Source organism: Petromyzon marinus, unplaced genomic scaffold, assembly GCF_048934315.1.
Source record: "Petromyzon marinus isolate PM22_M1 ecotype Great Lakes invasive population unplaced genomic scaffold, UKy_Petmar_22M1.pri1.0 PM_Scaffold_2, whole genome shotgun sequence".
Classification (NCBI taxonomy): domain Eukaryota; kingdom Metazoa; phylum Chordata; class Hyperoartia; order Petromyzontiformes; family Petromyzontidae; genus Petromyzon; species Petromyzon marinus.
This window is the reverse complement of record NW_027423168.1, coordinates 3,172,249-3,187,563: the sequence shown is the minus strand read 5'-3', so window position 1 is coordinate 3,187,563 and position 15,315 is coordinate 3,172,249.

Genomic DNA, 15,315 nt, shown 5'->3' with positions numbered 1-15,315 from the left:
ATTCCACAGTTGTGTTCCACTGCCTCCTGGCAAGCCAGGGTATGACTCATCCTCGATGCCCACCGGAAGGGAGATTGCACACTTGCAATTGAATTCCCTGAGATTATTTATATCATGGGGTAGGCAGTGACAAAGCCCCCGACTCACTTAACATGAACATGCGGTCCAGTGCATTGTACGTGCGAGGATACTCGCTTTCCACAATGTATGAAAGTGTGTTGAACTTGAATCTTGACTTAAAGCTTTCGTGACAGCAGGAATTCATATTTTTTGGGTCTTTCGGTAAAGTCACGTAGATAGAACAATAAAATAATAAAAATAAAGTGAATACAAAATAATAATAAAAATATCACGACGTTTTGATCACAACACAAGCAATCGTCATAATTTTTCTCCTGATGACGATTGCTTGTGTTGCGATCGAAACGTCGTGATATATTTTACTTTTTTATTCACTTTCTTTTTATTATTTTATTGTTCTATCTACGTGACTTTACGGAAAGACCCAAAGAATATGTGTTGAACTTCTTTCGCAGTGTACGTAGCCAACCGTGCTAATCTGTGGTACATTAACACCTTGCCACAAATGCCCTGTTGCTCATGAGCACAGCGACTCAAATGAATCAGGCGCAGGGTTTGCGTGATTAATTCTTACAAAGTGGGGTCTATAATGAACAATATGGCTGAAGCTCGAGTTCTATTCATTTAAAACCAAACGTGTTTCTTACCAACCATACCTGGTGTTTGCACACAGATACAGATTATGGGCGATGCGTTCTACACCATTCGGAATGCGCTGTTGCAATGTGCAGCCATAGCCGCTGCAAAAATATTCGTCTCGGTTTGACCCACTGAACAATATCCACTGACCACACCGCGCGCGCAACAATGATATAACTACAAACAAAAATATAATAAATTAGGATGGTTTATTAAATATATTGCACGTAAGAAAATACAGCAATAGACGTAAAAATACATGGCAGTTTAACACGTAGGCTTTCGCGATAAATATCCATAATACAGGTTTTATGGGTTGGATCGCGTAAATATATAAATGTGTCGTTAAATCCGCCACCACCCGACAGCCAACTAGTAAGGGTTGTCACGTAAACAGAACATGCCAATTCATCACTAGTACAGCACACCGGTGTGTGGTGTGTTGGAGAGCCAAGCTACAACATTTACTATCAGAGTACGACGTTGCAGTAATTACAACTACCTTCATCAGGCAACAGCAAGGTTTGGGAGAAGTTCACCTGTTTAATTCCTTGTATAGAGATGTAGATGTGGTGACAACACTTGTGCACTCTTTGAGCGCAAAGTGGGGGGGGGGAGATTAATGAATCAACGTACATTATACATGCACATTATGCTAGCCCATTAATCTTGTACTTAGTGTCCATTGTGTGTACTAAAATAGCCGTACAAACGGTAATTTGATTATTCTCTTCCATGCAGCACTAAGTCGGTAGCTATCCAAACGATTGCAGTTATTTTTATTTCTTTAAATTTCGATAGATTCTGTAATTAGTCTTGGCCAGTAGTAACAAGTTTTGCACAAAACTTCAACATTATCAAAATCAATTGAGTGTCTTTGTGGGCACGCGTGTTCTGCTACTGCTGACAGTTGTATTTGTGAGCATTTCATATTTCTGTAGTATTCTTTTAGTCTCGTGCTGATCATTCGTCCTGTTTGCCCAACATCGCATTTGCCACAAGTGCAATTAATCCGGTACACACCTTCTGTTGATAGCGTCAGTAATAGAACAGCAAAGAAATATTCAATAGTCCTTTTCGTAGGTTTCCATATGCCTTCTGAATTTGCCTGGCTGATCAAAGTTTCGACCGCAGATGCCATTGGTCAGGGGTCTCTTTGTCCGTTCTCATGTGGGACTCTAGGCATGATGGCAGTTGGAATGCTTTCCCACAGACTTGGCAAGACATTTGTTTTCTCACTCTAGTGACTATGGAAGTGAGGTGGAGTCGAGACGGGCGCTGGTCAGGCGTGGCGTTTCCCAGCAGGCGCCTTGGTTCCATGCGCGGTTGCTGTGATAGCAATAACTTCGTTTCATGCAGGTGCGCCCTTTGCAGAAGGTGACATTGTCTGCAACTCTGCCTCCTCACCACCAGGACTCGACAAGCTGCTGCTGCTGGAGCTGCTGGTGCCATCCATGGCAAAGGCAATTCTTCCAGCACCATGACTCGCGGCCGAGTAGCTCTGACACACCTTCAACACCGCATTGGCAAAATTGCCGTCATTCACCATGCCACGTGCGCCCCTTGAGTTCTTTCCGTGGGTTACTCCATATGCCTTCTGAGTTTGTAGGGCCGATCAAAGCTTTGATCGCAGATGTTGCAGCTTTGACCACTGGTCTTGTGTATTCTCATGTGGGACTCTAGGCACCATGCCAGTTGGAATGTTTTCCTGCAGACGTCGCAAGAGATTCGTTTTCTCACTCTAGTGACTCTATCAGATTCTAGTGACTCTATCGGATTCAACACCGCATTGGCAAAACTGCCGTTATTCACCAAGCCTGGTGCACCCTTTATCATGTAATCCTTTTCGTGGGTCTTCATATGCCTTTTGAATTTTCCTTGCTGATCAAAGCTTCGTCCGCATATGCCGCACCATTGGTCATGGGTCTCCTTGTGCGTTCTTACGTGGGATTCTAGGCACCATGCCAGTTGGAATTTTTTTCCCACAGACGTCACAAGAGATGAGTTTTTTCGCTCTTGTAACTCTACCGGATTGAGGTGGGGTCGAGACGGGTGCTGGTGAAGTGCCATCGATGGTAAAGGCAATTCTCCCAGCACCACCATGACTCGCAGCGGAGTTGCTCTCGCACATCTGAAACAAAAGACAATGGTCAAGCGCATTACACCTGTGTCATATGTGGACTCACAAAGGCATACATAAGGTGGCAAGATTCATTAGAACAGATTCATTATAACAGAACTCAATATAACAGAACTCCTCAATAGTGCAGATCCTATCATCAGAGTCTGCGGAGAGGAGGATGTCGTTGGTAACTCTGAGGAGGGCTGTTTCAGTGCTGTGTTGTGAACGGAAGCTGGATTGAAATGGTTCGAACAGGTCATTTGAGGAGAGGTGGGTTTTGAGTTGTTTGGCGACAGTACGTTCCAGTATCTTAGACAGAAAGGGGAGATTGGCAATGGGCCGAAATTTTGACATAATGTTGGGGTCAAGTCCAGGTTTTCTGAGAATGGGGGTAACAGCAGCCAGTTTGAGTGAACGTGGGATTGAGCCAGAGCTGAGAGAGGAGTTAATGATTTTTGTGATGAGTGTGGAGATAGCTGGTAAACAGTCTTTGATAAGGTGGGATGGGATGGGGTCCAGGACACATGTTGATGTTTTCATCCCTGTCAAGATTTTAGACAGCTCCCCCGGCGACACTGGGGAGAACTGAGACAGTGGCTGAGAGGTGTGGTGGGGGGGAACAAATGATGGAATGACAGAGCAGACAGTGGAAGCAGAAGAAGAGGACAGGTTGGTGTAAATGGTGTCAATTTTGGTCTGAAAGAATGATAGAACGGTGTTGCATTTATCAGTTGTGAATGAGTTGACGATATTGTCATTGGGTTTGAGAAGTGTATTTACTGTGTAGAAAAGAGCCTTTGGGTTGGTAGAACCAGAATGTATGAGGTGTGAGTAGTAGGTGGACCGGGTAGTGTTAAGAGCTTCCTTATACTGCTGAAGGTAATCTGTGTAAGCTTGTAGATGAACAGTTAAACCAGTTTTCTCATGGAGCCCTTCAAGCTGACGCTTATGGGATTTCATTTTGTGCAGAATAGGAGTGTACCAGGGAGCAGAGTGAGTGAATGAGACAGTTTTAGTTTTGATGGGAGCCAGATGATCGAGACTGGTGGAAAGTGTTTCATTGTAGTAGTTGGTGAGGTCGGAAGGGTTGTCAGTCATGGGTGGGGGGAAGGAGGATATTTTGCTGGCAAGAGAGGCTGAAAGGGCAGGAATAGAGATGGATTTAAGATTTCTGAAAGAAGTTGTCCTTTTGTCCTTGGTTGTAGAAATGGGGAGATCAATGTTCATGGTGATTGCCAGGTGGTCCGAGATGTTGAGGTTGTGGGGCTCGGGGAGCGGTATGGTGAGACCAGTAGAGCAGACCAGATCCAAAATCTGACCACGGCTGTGGGTTGGAAAGTTGAGATGTTGGGTGAAATTGAAGCAGTGTAGCAGTTCCAGGAATTCAATAGCAAATTTACAGTCAATGTCAATGTGGATGTTGAAATCTCCCAGGAGCAGAACTGAAGGTGAGATGGCAGATAACTGAGTTAAAAAGTCAGAGAGAAAGGAAGGATTTGGTTTGGGGGGTCGGTAGATTATGGCAGTGACCAGAGGAGTGGGACCAGAGAGTTTGAAAGGGATGTGTTCAAAGGAGTGAACAGCAGGGATGGAGATGGTGGATGTTTTAATGTCCTTTCTGTACACTGCAGCGACACCACCTCCCCGCCCCTCAGATCGGAGTTTGTCCATGTATGTATATCCTGTAGGTGTAGTCCTGTTGAGTGCGAAATAGTCCGTAGGTTTATGCCAAGTTTCAGTGATACAGAGAAAATCCAGGTTATTGTCAGTAATGAATTCATTTAAAATGAGGCTTTTATTGTTTAGTGAGCGGGTGTTGAGCAAAGCCAGTTTCAGGTGACTTTGCTTCGTGGTGAATTGAGAGGACCGAGGGACGGGGCGGAGATTGGTTAGGTGCACGTGTCGTATGTTGTGATGACGTATTGAGGAAGTTGTGGGACACAAACAGGACCAGAGCCTTTGTGAAGCGGACGGCGAATTAGTCCAGTTTCTCGGTGAATGTCAATGCAGTCCAAATGAAGGTGGTTGTTGATTGAGTGGAAGTTGGTGGTGGAGTGGAGTGGTGGAATCCAGGTGTGGAGCTAGCACTAGCTTGTACCCAGATGCCCGGTGTCTTGTAAATGGGAGGGCGTCCACGGCTCCCAGGCGCCACTCTGGCTTCTCGATGGTGGCGCTGCGACCGCTGCGTGACGGGAGCCGTGGGAGCAGCTCAGGTAGACCCAGAGAGTAGCAGCTCAGGCAGACCCAGGGAGCAGCAGCTCAGGTAGACCCAGGGAGCAGCAGCTCAGGTAGACCCAGGGAGCAGCAGCTCAGGTAGACCCAGGGAGCAGCAGCTCAGGTAGACCCAGGGAGCAGCAGCTCAGGTAGACGCAGGGAGTAGCAGCTCAGGTAGATCCAGGGAGCAGCAGCTCAGGTAGACGCAGGGAGCAGCAGCTCAGGTAGACCTGGGGAGCAGCTTAGACAGGCCCAGGGAGCAGCAGCTCAGGCAGACTCAGGGAGCAGCAGCTCAGGTAGACCTGGGGAGCAGCTTAGACAGGCCCAGGGAGCAGCATCTCAGGCAGACGCAGGGAGCAGCAGCTCAGGTAGACACAGGGAGCAGCAGCTCAGGCAGGCCCAGGGAGCAGTAGCTCAGGCAGGCCCACGGAGTAGCAGCTCAGATAGACCCAGTGAGCAGCAGCTCAGGCAGGCCCAGGGAGATGAGTCGCATGTGGAAGAGTTGTTAATCGTGAAACTAAAAGTTTTGGCTAAAAATATAAAGCCACCCACAGTTGGAATTTACCAAATTTAGCGGCAAGCCAAATTAAACGCGTAATAAAAAAAAACGTTATTATGGAACACTGAGAAAGACAGAGCGGAAGAATACGTGGATTGGAGAACAGAGGCCGGTTACACGTAGATGGGAGGTCTCGGAAAAAATAATATCGTGCGAGCCCACTGCATTATAACAATGATCATCCACGGCAGAGGTATTGGTTCTGCCGTGTTTCAAATCTGCCTTGTGTTCGCGAACACGGTCCGAGACATGTCATGGATTTTGTGTACTGTATTGAATCGGACCTGGATCTTGTGTTTGTTTAAGATGTTGGAAATATTTTTGGTGACACGTGCTATGTATGGCAAGGTGATGGTTTTGATTGGGCCCTCAGATGGTTGTCTCCCCATGGCTGGACATACAGCTTTGCGGATTTTGCAGTCTGAGTATTCATTCATCTTGAGGGCTTGGTGTATGTGTAGAGGCATTAATCGGCACTCCCCATCCTGTTAGCGAGTAGCTCCCACTTCTCGTCAACAGGGGGCAGAAGCGCTATCACGCCACTGTTAATGACTATGGCCCAAGGGGCCAACGACAATCCCTGGGAAGCGGATCCTGAGACACATTCCCCGGACCCTGGGAGGGGGGACTGGGAGATGATGTCACCTTCCAGAAAGTTCTGGAAGGGAGGCGTGGCTAGGGCGGAGCAAGCCACGAACCAGTATATAAGCCGGACCTCTCAAGGGTCCGGCTCAGTCATCTCCAAGCCGAAGGCTGAAGACCTGGGCTGAAGTTAGGACCCTGGACCCCAAGCTCCGTCGTCCTTCCAAGGGTCGTGGCTCAGTGAGGCCAGTGGTCAGGACCCGAAGACCCTGGCACGGTCGGGTCAGCATAGCCTCCCCTAGGGCTCCCAGCCGGAGGACGGGGAATTAACGGGTTCCCAGTGTTAGGGCCCGTGTAGTCCGGAGGCCATACCTCCCCAGGTATCGGGTGAAGGGGCCGCTACCCCTTTGTGTTAGGGACCCTGTAAAATAGTGTTAATAAATATCGTGTTGCCTCGCAAGAAGTTCTCCGCCGATTATTTACCCACTTTATATGTGCTCCAGTTCACTGGCTAGGTGGCGCTGGTCGGAGATGCAGCAGATTATTTTTTCCACGTGAGGACGACCGCTTGTGTTGCGATAGAAACATCGTTATATGTTATTTTTTCTTTTATTTTTCTACCTAGGTGACTTTACCGAAAGAACCAAAGAGTATGGATTTCTGCAGTCACAAAAGCTTCAAATTATCACCCAAATAAGATTTTGTATATGAACAACAATGACTATCCCCATTTTCCAAATGTTACCCACCAGAGATCCTTTTTGTATATACACAACAGCAAGCGAATTATGGCACCATACGTTCAGTCGCTATTCATGACACACTTGACTCCCAATCCTCATGTAAGATTGCAATATAATTTCTGCATGAGGGCCCGTCAAAAAGTGTTGATAATGGACACTTTTTCCAAAAAAACTACGTTAAATAGTCTTAATTAAAAGTCCAGTATAATACTATTCGTGGCACTCATAAGTTAACTTCATTATTGCTCATGCTAATTATTACAATATTAACTATTTACCCAGGAAAGCCTCATTGAGTCTAAAGACTGATTTTTTATCAGAAGTTTCTCATTGCAATGAGATATTTGGCAATTACATTAATGAGCGTTTGGCTCTGTGTGAGTAGAACCCAGAGAGACCCCCACCTTGCACATGGGGAAACATCACAACTCTGCACAGATTCTACCCACATTCGATAAATAATTAAAACCGATCTTGATTTGAAGCTTTTGTGACTGCAGGAATCCATACTCTTTGGTTCTTTCGGTAAAGTCACGTAGGTAGAAATAAAACAAAATAAATCACGACGTTTCGATAGCAACACAAGCCATCGTCTTCAGGTGAAAATCGCGACAGCCGCGATGTCTGCTGCGAGCAGCACGATGTCTGCTGCCTTGTGAAGAGAAGCTGTTACCAGCAAGAGTTTATATAAGTTTTGGAGAACAAAGGTAGCCAAAGTAGTGCTAATGGGTTATTATAGTGTAAAGGTAATAAATAGCGTGCCATGTTAAAGGAAATGAACTTAGATTAGCATGTTGGATTATAGTGCAAAGTTAATTTGCTTCCGTAGCGCATAAGAGTTCAGATTAGCATGTAGGATTAGCATATGTATTTTGATAAGAGATGCATGTAAAAGTTAGTGAAAAAAATAGCAAGTTAATTCAGTCTATGTGTAACCAAGAATAGCATGTTAAAGTTGATGAGAAAAGTATGTCAAAGTCAATGAGCGAAGTTAATGAGAATATCATGTTAAAGTCAATGAGAGATGAGCAAGTCGGTGTCAGTCTACGTGTAATAAATAGCGTGGTATGTTAAAGTTAATGAACTTAGCATAAGAACGGCTGGCGGGAGAGAGAGAGAGAGCGAATGTGTTTTAATGAGAGAAGCATGTAAAAGTTAATGAAAAAATTAGTAAGTTAATGTCAGTCTATGTGTAACCAAGAGTGGCATGTTAAAGTTAAAGAGAAAAGCATGTAAAAGTACATGAACGAAGTCAATGAGAATATCATGTTGAAGGCAATGAAAGATGAGCAAGTCGATGCAGTCATGCCGGTGGTAGCATGTCCACGTGTGACAAAAGCAGCCGTGTTAGCGATCCAAAAGATGGCCGTGCCAACGCGTTCGGGTGCGGAGCTCGCTCCCGCCGCGGAGCTCGCTCCCGCCACGGAGCTCGCTCCTGCCGCGGAGCTCGCTCCCGCCACGGAGCTCGCTCCCGCCGCGGAGCTCGCTCCCGCCGCGGAGCTCGCTCCCGCCGCGGAACTCGCTCCCGCCGCGGAGCTCGCTCCCGTTACGGAGCTCGCTCCCGCCGCGGAGCTCGCTCCCGCCGCGGAGCTTGCTCCCGCTGCGGAGCTCGCTGACGTCACAAAGCTCTGCCCCCCCCCCCAAAACCATATTTCCATTTTGAAAATAAAACATGCTTCAAATCGCTTTAAACTATTGTCATTGTATTTAATGTGGCGCTGCACTCTGATGTTGTAGGAGAAAACATTTATTAAAAAGTCTATTTAACTAAGTAGAACATGTTGTCTATATTTATTTTAAGTTGCGCATTTCGATGTGACGTCACATTTCTCAACCCCCCCCCGTCACAAATGTCTGACCCCCCCCTCCCCAGGTGTGTGACGTCATTTATGGACGGCCCCCATCGCCTTAAAACGCGAACTCGCGCTTGCAAACTGAAACCGCGGAACTTTTTTTGTTCGGCAGCGCGATCCTCCGCGAGATGTAATGAGTCGGCCTCGCGCTGTGAGTGAGTGTGAGTGAGACAGCATCGTCCCCCACTCCTCCTGATGTCGAGGGTAAATGGGCGAGGTTTAAGCCTGTGACTCATACAGCTGCAATGGCTGCTTTGTGTACACGGTCCAGACCTCCCCAGAGACCCTGGCCGACAGAGGAGGCGTTCAGGATGGTTGAGAAAAAGCAACAGGCCCACTCTAATCGTCTACAGCATCCCACGTCAGAGAATGAGGAGGCTTACCGCAGCCTTCGCTCGGAGGTTCGGAGAGACGTGAGGCGCTGCAAGGATGGGTGGTGGTCGCGGGTTGCTGAGGAGATGGAGTCTGCCTCAATGGCCCGCGATCACAAATCCCTATTTAACTCCATCAAAAAAGTAACCTACAGCGCCACACCTATTACCATTGTAGGGGTAATCGTCACTCACCACTCTGTGGGCTGGTAGCTTCCCCTTATCGTCAATAGGGGGCGGAAGTGCTATCACGCCAGGGCTAATGTCCATGGCCCAAAAAGGGGCCAAGACAATAAATATCGTGTTGCCTCATCAGAAGTTTCTTCGTCAATTTATACCCACTACACCATCATTAGGGGAACGAAGGGTGATCCAATCTCCGACCCCCAGCGACAGGTTTGCAGATTTGCTGAGCATTTCTGTGAGGTCCTGGGGGAGGGGGAATCCCTCAGCCTGGAAAACATCATGGGACAAAGTGGGGATGACCCTGCTGAGGATGCGGTGCCTCAAATATTGGAGGAGGAAGTCACCCTCTGTGAGTGGCTGGCTGAGGTACCATCCATTGAGGAAGCACTGAGGGCGATCCAGAGTCTGAGACCAGGAAAGGCACTGAGCAGAGATGATCTCCCAAGTGAAATGCTGAGGGATGGTGGCGTTTGTGGGCAGACTGCCCTACATGACATCATAACAACAGTCTGGGCCACTGGACGGGTTCCGCAGGATTGGAAGGATGCCCTGGCGGTCCCCCTTTTTTTAAGAAGGGGGACCGCACAGACTGTAACAACTACAGGGGCATCTAACTCCTCAGTGTGCCGGAAAAGGTCCTGGCAAGGATTATTCAACATCGCCTTGCTAGGTACGCTAAGGAGAGGCTTGCGGAGCCCCAATGCAGTTTCAAGAAAGGGCGGTCCTGCAAAAATGTCATATTTTCTGTCCGTCTGCTACAGCAGAGGTGGAGGGAATTCCAACTAGACCTACATCGCTGCTTTATTGACCTGGTCAAGGCCTATGATACCATCAGTAGGCCTGGGCTCTGGGTTGTTCTTCGTGCTTTCAGAGTCCCTGACCCTCTGCTCACACTCATTAAGGACCTTCATGATGTTGAGCAGACCTGAGTAAAACTACATAGCCGGGAGTCAGAGCCATTCCCTGCGACAGGGATGTCCTCTGGCTCCAACATTATTTAACATCTATTTCGACCACATAGTTCGTGAAGCCTTCAGTAGCTGTACCAGAGGAATTTACGTCTGGTACAGATACAATGGGAGGCTGATCGATGCCCAGGTGCGGTCAAGGGATGTCTCCCTATTGGTCAACCACATTATGTATGCCGACGACCTGGAAATTGCTGCTCATTCAGAGGAGGAGTTGGGGGCGCTGCTGCTGAAACTGGAATGTGCCACTAAGAGGTGGGGCCATACCATCAGCCCCACCAAAACGAAGCACCTGCCTGGGTATTTTGTGCCATCGGGCACTCTACCCCCACAACTCCCAATCGGTGATGGGGCAGTTGGGGAGAGAGTGGAGAGTTTTCCATACCTGGGCAGTGTGCTCATGATCGGCTCCGGTTTAACAGCAGAGGTCTCACTCCGAATTAGTCGAGCAGCATTATCTTTTCATCGGTTGTGTAACGTTGTGTGGAAGCTACCTGGTCTGTCGCTCCGCATGAAGCTTCGGTTCTTCTCGGCCACAGTCATTCCCTCCCTTCTCTACGCTTCCAAAACGTGGACCCCCCTAATGCACCATCTTCACCAGTTAGAAACATTTAGGCTGGCCTGCCTACGATCAATCCTGGGTTTAACCAGGCTGGATTGTGTGAGGAGCTCACAAATCCTCGAAAGATCTGGACAAAGTCCCATCGGTGAGCTCCTCCAGCAGGCAAGGCTGCGTTGGCTGGGCCATGTAGCCCGCATGCCCAATCACCGCATGCCCAAACAGCTTTTGTTCGGCCGGATCGAGGGAGTTAAACGGGCGTGGCACGGACTAGAGAAGAGATGGAGTGATGTGGTACAGGAGGATGTGGAGCTGAGTGGACTTGCCAATGACTGGTACCAGCGATGTCTCTACTGGGCAGTTGGAGGCAGTCGCCCTCCAACAACAACGGAGGGCGGAGGAGCGATGCTCAGAAAAACGAGCGGAGCGTCGGGTGGCTAAAGCTCAGCAAGTTGGCACAGTAGTGGGCACAGGTGGTGCATCAGCCAGTAATCTCAGTCATCTCAGTCAGTCGACCAGTGGCACCTGGGTCTGCCCCGTGACCTCCTGCCAGCCGGCGATCGACACTTCACGTAGCCTCAAGGTGCACATAGCCTGGCATAAGCGTCGTGGTGACGTCACCGCCACTTAGTGGCGCATGGCGGTTGTTGTTTTGAGACAGTAAGAGAGTGTGAGGTCGACTCAGCCTCAGATGAGTACCTGGTGCGGTGTGTCGTAAACATCGCTACTGGGGGAGACAAAGGCCGCCGTGGAGGAGAATCCTAGAATAATAAAAGCTTTTATTATAATAAAAGCTTTGATGATAATATTATGATATTATAATAAAAGCTATACTAAAAGCTTTTAAAATTAAAAAAATTGAAATAATGAAGCTTTTATTATTTAAAGTTTATTATTTATTTTTTTAATTGGCAGAATCTACACGCCATATTCTTGGTTCTTCAGGTAAAGTCACGTAGATTTGAAAATAAAAATAATTAAATTAAATTTAAAATATAAATTATAATATTTAAACTAATAAAAGCTTTTATTATTTTCAATTTATTATTTTCAATTTATTATTTTAATTGTATTATCAGGTCCTTGCAGGGTGGGCTGGTAGGACATGTCTCTGCGCTGTCTATTGCTGATTTCACACCCAACAGCACGAGATTTCACTTCGTTAAAGTATTGAAAGGGGACGGACGGACGGACACATTAATCTTTTGCAGGCTGGTACACTCAGTTTACAACTTCGTTCCTACCAGTATTTCACTTCGTTAAAGTATTGAAAGGGGACGGACGGACACATTAATCTATTGCAGGCTGGTACACTCAGTTTACAACTTCGTTCCTACCAGTATTATGACTTTACCGAAGGAAGCAATAATCTGGCGTGTAGATGCTGCCATCTGCTGGCCACTATTGTTGGGTGTAGATTGTGACTTAAAACTTTCGTGACTTCAGGAATTCATATTCTTGGTTCTTTCGGTAAAGTCACGTCCATAGAAAATTAAAAAATATCAAATCAAATAAAAATGTGAAATTTTAAATAATAAAAGCAAAAAACCCACATTAATATTCTTGGTTCTTTCGGTAAAGTCACGGAGATAAAAAAAAAATACAATTTTAAAATAATCAATTGAATAAAAGCTTTTAATATTATTTAAGCTTTTGTTATATTCAATTTATTATTTTAATTTTTAAATTGGCAGAATCTACACGCCACGTTGGTGGCCGGCAGGTGGCAACATCTACACGCCGAATTCTTGTTTTTTTCGTTAAAGTCACGTAGATTTTAAAATAAAAACAATATAATTTAATTAAAAAATACAAATAATAAATTGAAAATAATAAAAGCTTTCATAATTTGCATTTTTTAAATTTTATTATAATTTTCTATCGACGTGACTTTACCGAAAGAAGCAATAATATGGCATGTAGATGCTGCCATCTGGTGGCCACCAACGTTGGCAGGTGGCAGCATCTACACGCCAGATTCTTGGTTCTTTGGGTAAAATATAAATAATATAGAAACGTTTAAAAAAATCATGATTTAGTATTTTTTCATTTAATTCTATTATTTTCATTTTCAAATCTACGTTACTTTACCGAAAGAACCAAGAATATGGCGTGTAGATTCTGCCAATTTAAAAAAAATTGCAAATTAAAATAATAAATTGAAAATAATAAAAGCTTTCATTATTTTCCATTTATCTTTTGTATTTTTCATTTAATTTTATTATTTTTATTTTCAACCTACATGGCTTTACCGAAAGAACCAAGAATATGAATCTGGATTTGGATTATTATTTTCAATCTATTTTAATTTTTAAATTGGCAGCATCTACACGCCATATTCTTGGTTCTATCGGTAAAGTCACGTCGATAGAAAATTAAAAAAAATATCAAATAAAATCAATTAAAAAGTGTGAAATGGAAAATAATAAAAGCAAAAAACCCACATTCATATTCTTGGTTCTTTCGGTAAAGTCACAGAGATAAAAAAAATGAAACAAAATTTTGATTTTAAAATAATAAATTGCAAATAATAATAAAAGCTTTTATTATTTTCCATTTTTTTTGTATTTTTAAATTGGCAGAATCTACACGCTATATTCTTAGTTCTTTGGGTAAAGTCACGTAGATAGAAAATATAAATAATAAAAGAAAAGTAAAAATTTAAATAATATTTTAAAAAATATTTATTTTATTTTATTGTTTCCCTTCTACGTGACTTTACTGAAAGAACCAATAATATGAATCCCTGCAGTCACGAAAGCTTTAAATCAAAATATAATAACAATTCATGATTTTCATTTAATTATTTTATTTTTATTTTCAAATCTACGTGACTTTACCGAAATAACCAAGAATATGGCGTGTAGATTATGCCAATTTAAAAATTACAAATAAAAGTTATTTTATTATTTCCGATTTATTTTTTATTCAATTTATTTCATTATTTTAAAATCTACGTGACTTTATCGAAAGAACCAAGAATATGAATCTGGATTTTTGCTTATTAATTTCAATTTATTATTTTAATTTTTCAATTTGCAGAATCTACACGCCACGTTGGTGGCCGGCAGATGGCAGCATCTACACGCCATATTCTTGGTTCATCTTCTTTGGTTCTTTCGGTAAAGTCACGTAGCATGAAAATAAAATAATAAATTGAAAAAATAAAATAACACAATTAAATTATCACGACGTTTCGGCCACAACACAAGCGGCCTTCATCAGGTGAAGGGACGAGACTGTCTGGAGGACAGCGCTGGAGTGAACAAAGCCAAGCTCAGATCGAGACCTTTAAGCTGTGTGAGAAGCAACAAAGCGCCTTGACAAAGGAATTAGCATTGAATTTAGCATTGAAATGGCTGAGTGATTAGCTTGTGACTGGTCACAGATATGGCTATGTTAAAGTCAAAGCATACACATCCTCAGAGGCACCCCTTGACAAGGAATTAGCATAGAATTTAGCATTGAAATAACTGAGTGATTAGCTTGTGACTGGTCACAGACATGGCTATGTTAAAGTCAAAGCCTACACATCTGAGCTATTAATAGTAACTGGGTCAGTGTCTACTTCAAATATTGTTCAGGCTCTGGAGACTTCCAAAGTTATTCGTGATGTTATACATTTGGTTCGTTTTGAGCATAATCGCGACCTTATATAATTATTACATGATACACACGCTGAATATACGCACACAAACATCGTGTACACGTGTGTCGTGCCCTCTATTCTCCACATAGACGGCTTGTGCTGACGAGAGAACGATCTTAACGTACAATGTCGTGACATGTATCAGCCCTTTGTCGATCCAGCGTTTTGATAGAGGCCTCCCCCACACCATGTCGTTCGTGGGAGTTGTTTAACCATACTTCACCATGCCGGTCAATGCGGGTTTGGTGAAGTGAGGAGGCCCAGAAACTTGTATATGCAGATACGAGTTTGCCTGTGCTTGCATCTGCAGAATTACATTCTCACACATCTTCAAGTGTAGTTTAATACTTCTAAAAATGCATTTATTCTTGAGGATTCCATAAAGTACTGTGGTAAAAAGAAAACAACTTGATTTGAATTATTTCGATTTACAGCTTTCGTGATTGCAGGGATTCATCTTCTTGGTTCTTTCGGTAAAGTCACGTAGAAGGGAAATAATAAAATAATAAAAATAAAACATAATAAAATACAATTCTCACGAAGTTTCGGCCACAACACAAGCAGCCGTCCTCAGGTGAAGAAACAGAACTGTCGGAAAGACAGTGCTCCAATGAACACTGCTAAGCTTGGCAGCATATTTTAAGCTGGGTGGGAGGAGCAGAGCGCCTTGCCAAAAGAGTTTACATATCAACATAAGAATTTAGCATTGAAGTAGCTGTGTTAATGTGATAGATTAGCAGGATGGTAAAGTCAGAAATTAGCATGTAACTGGGATATTAGCATGATGTT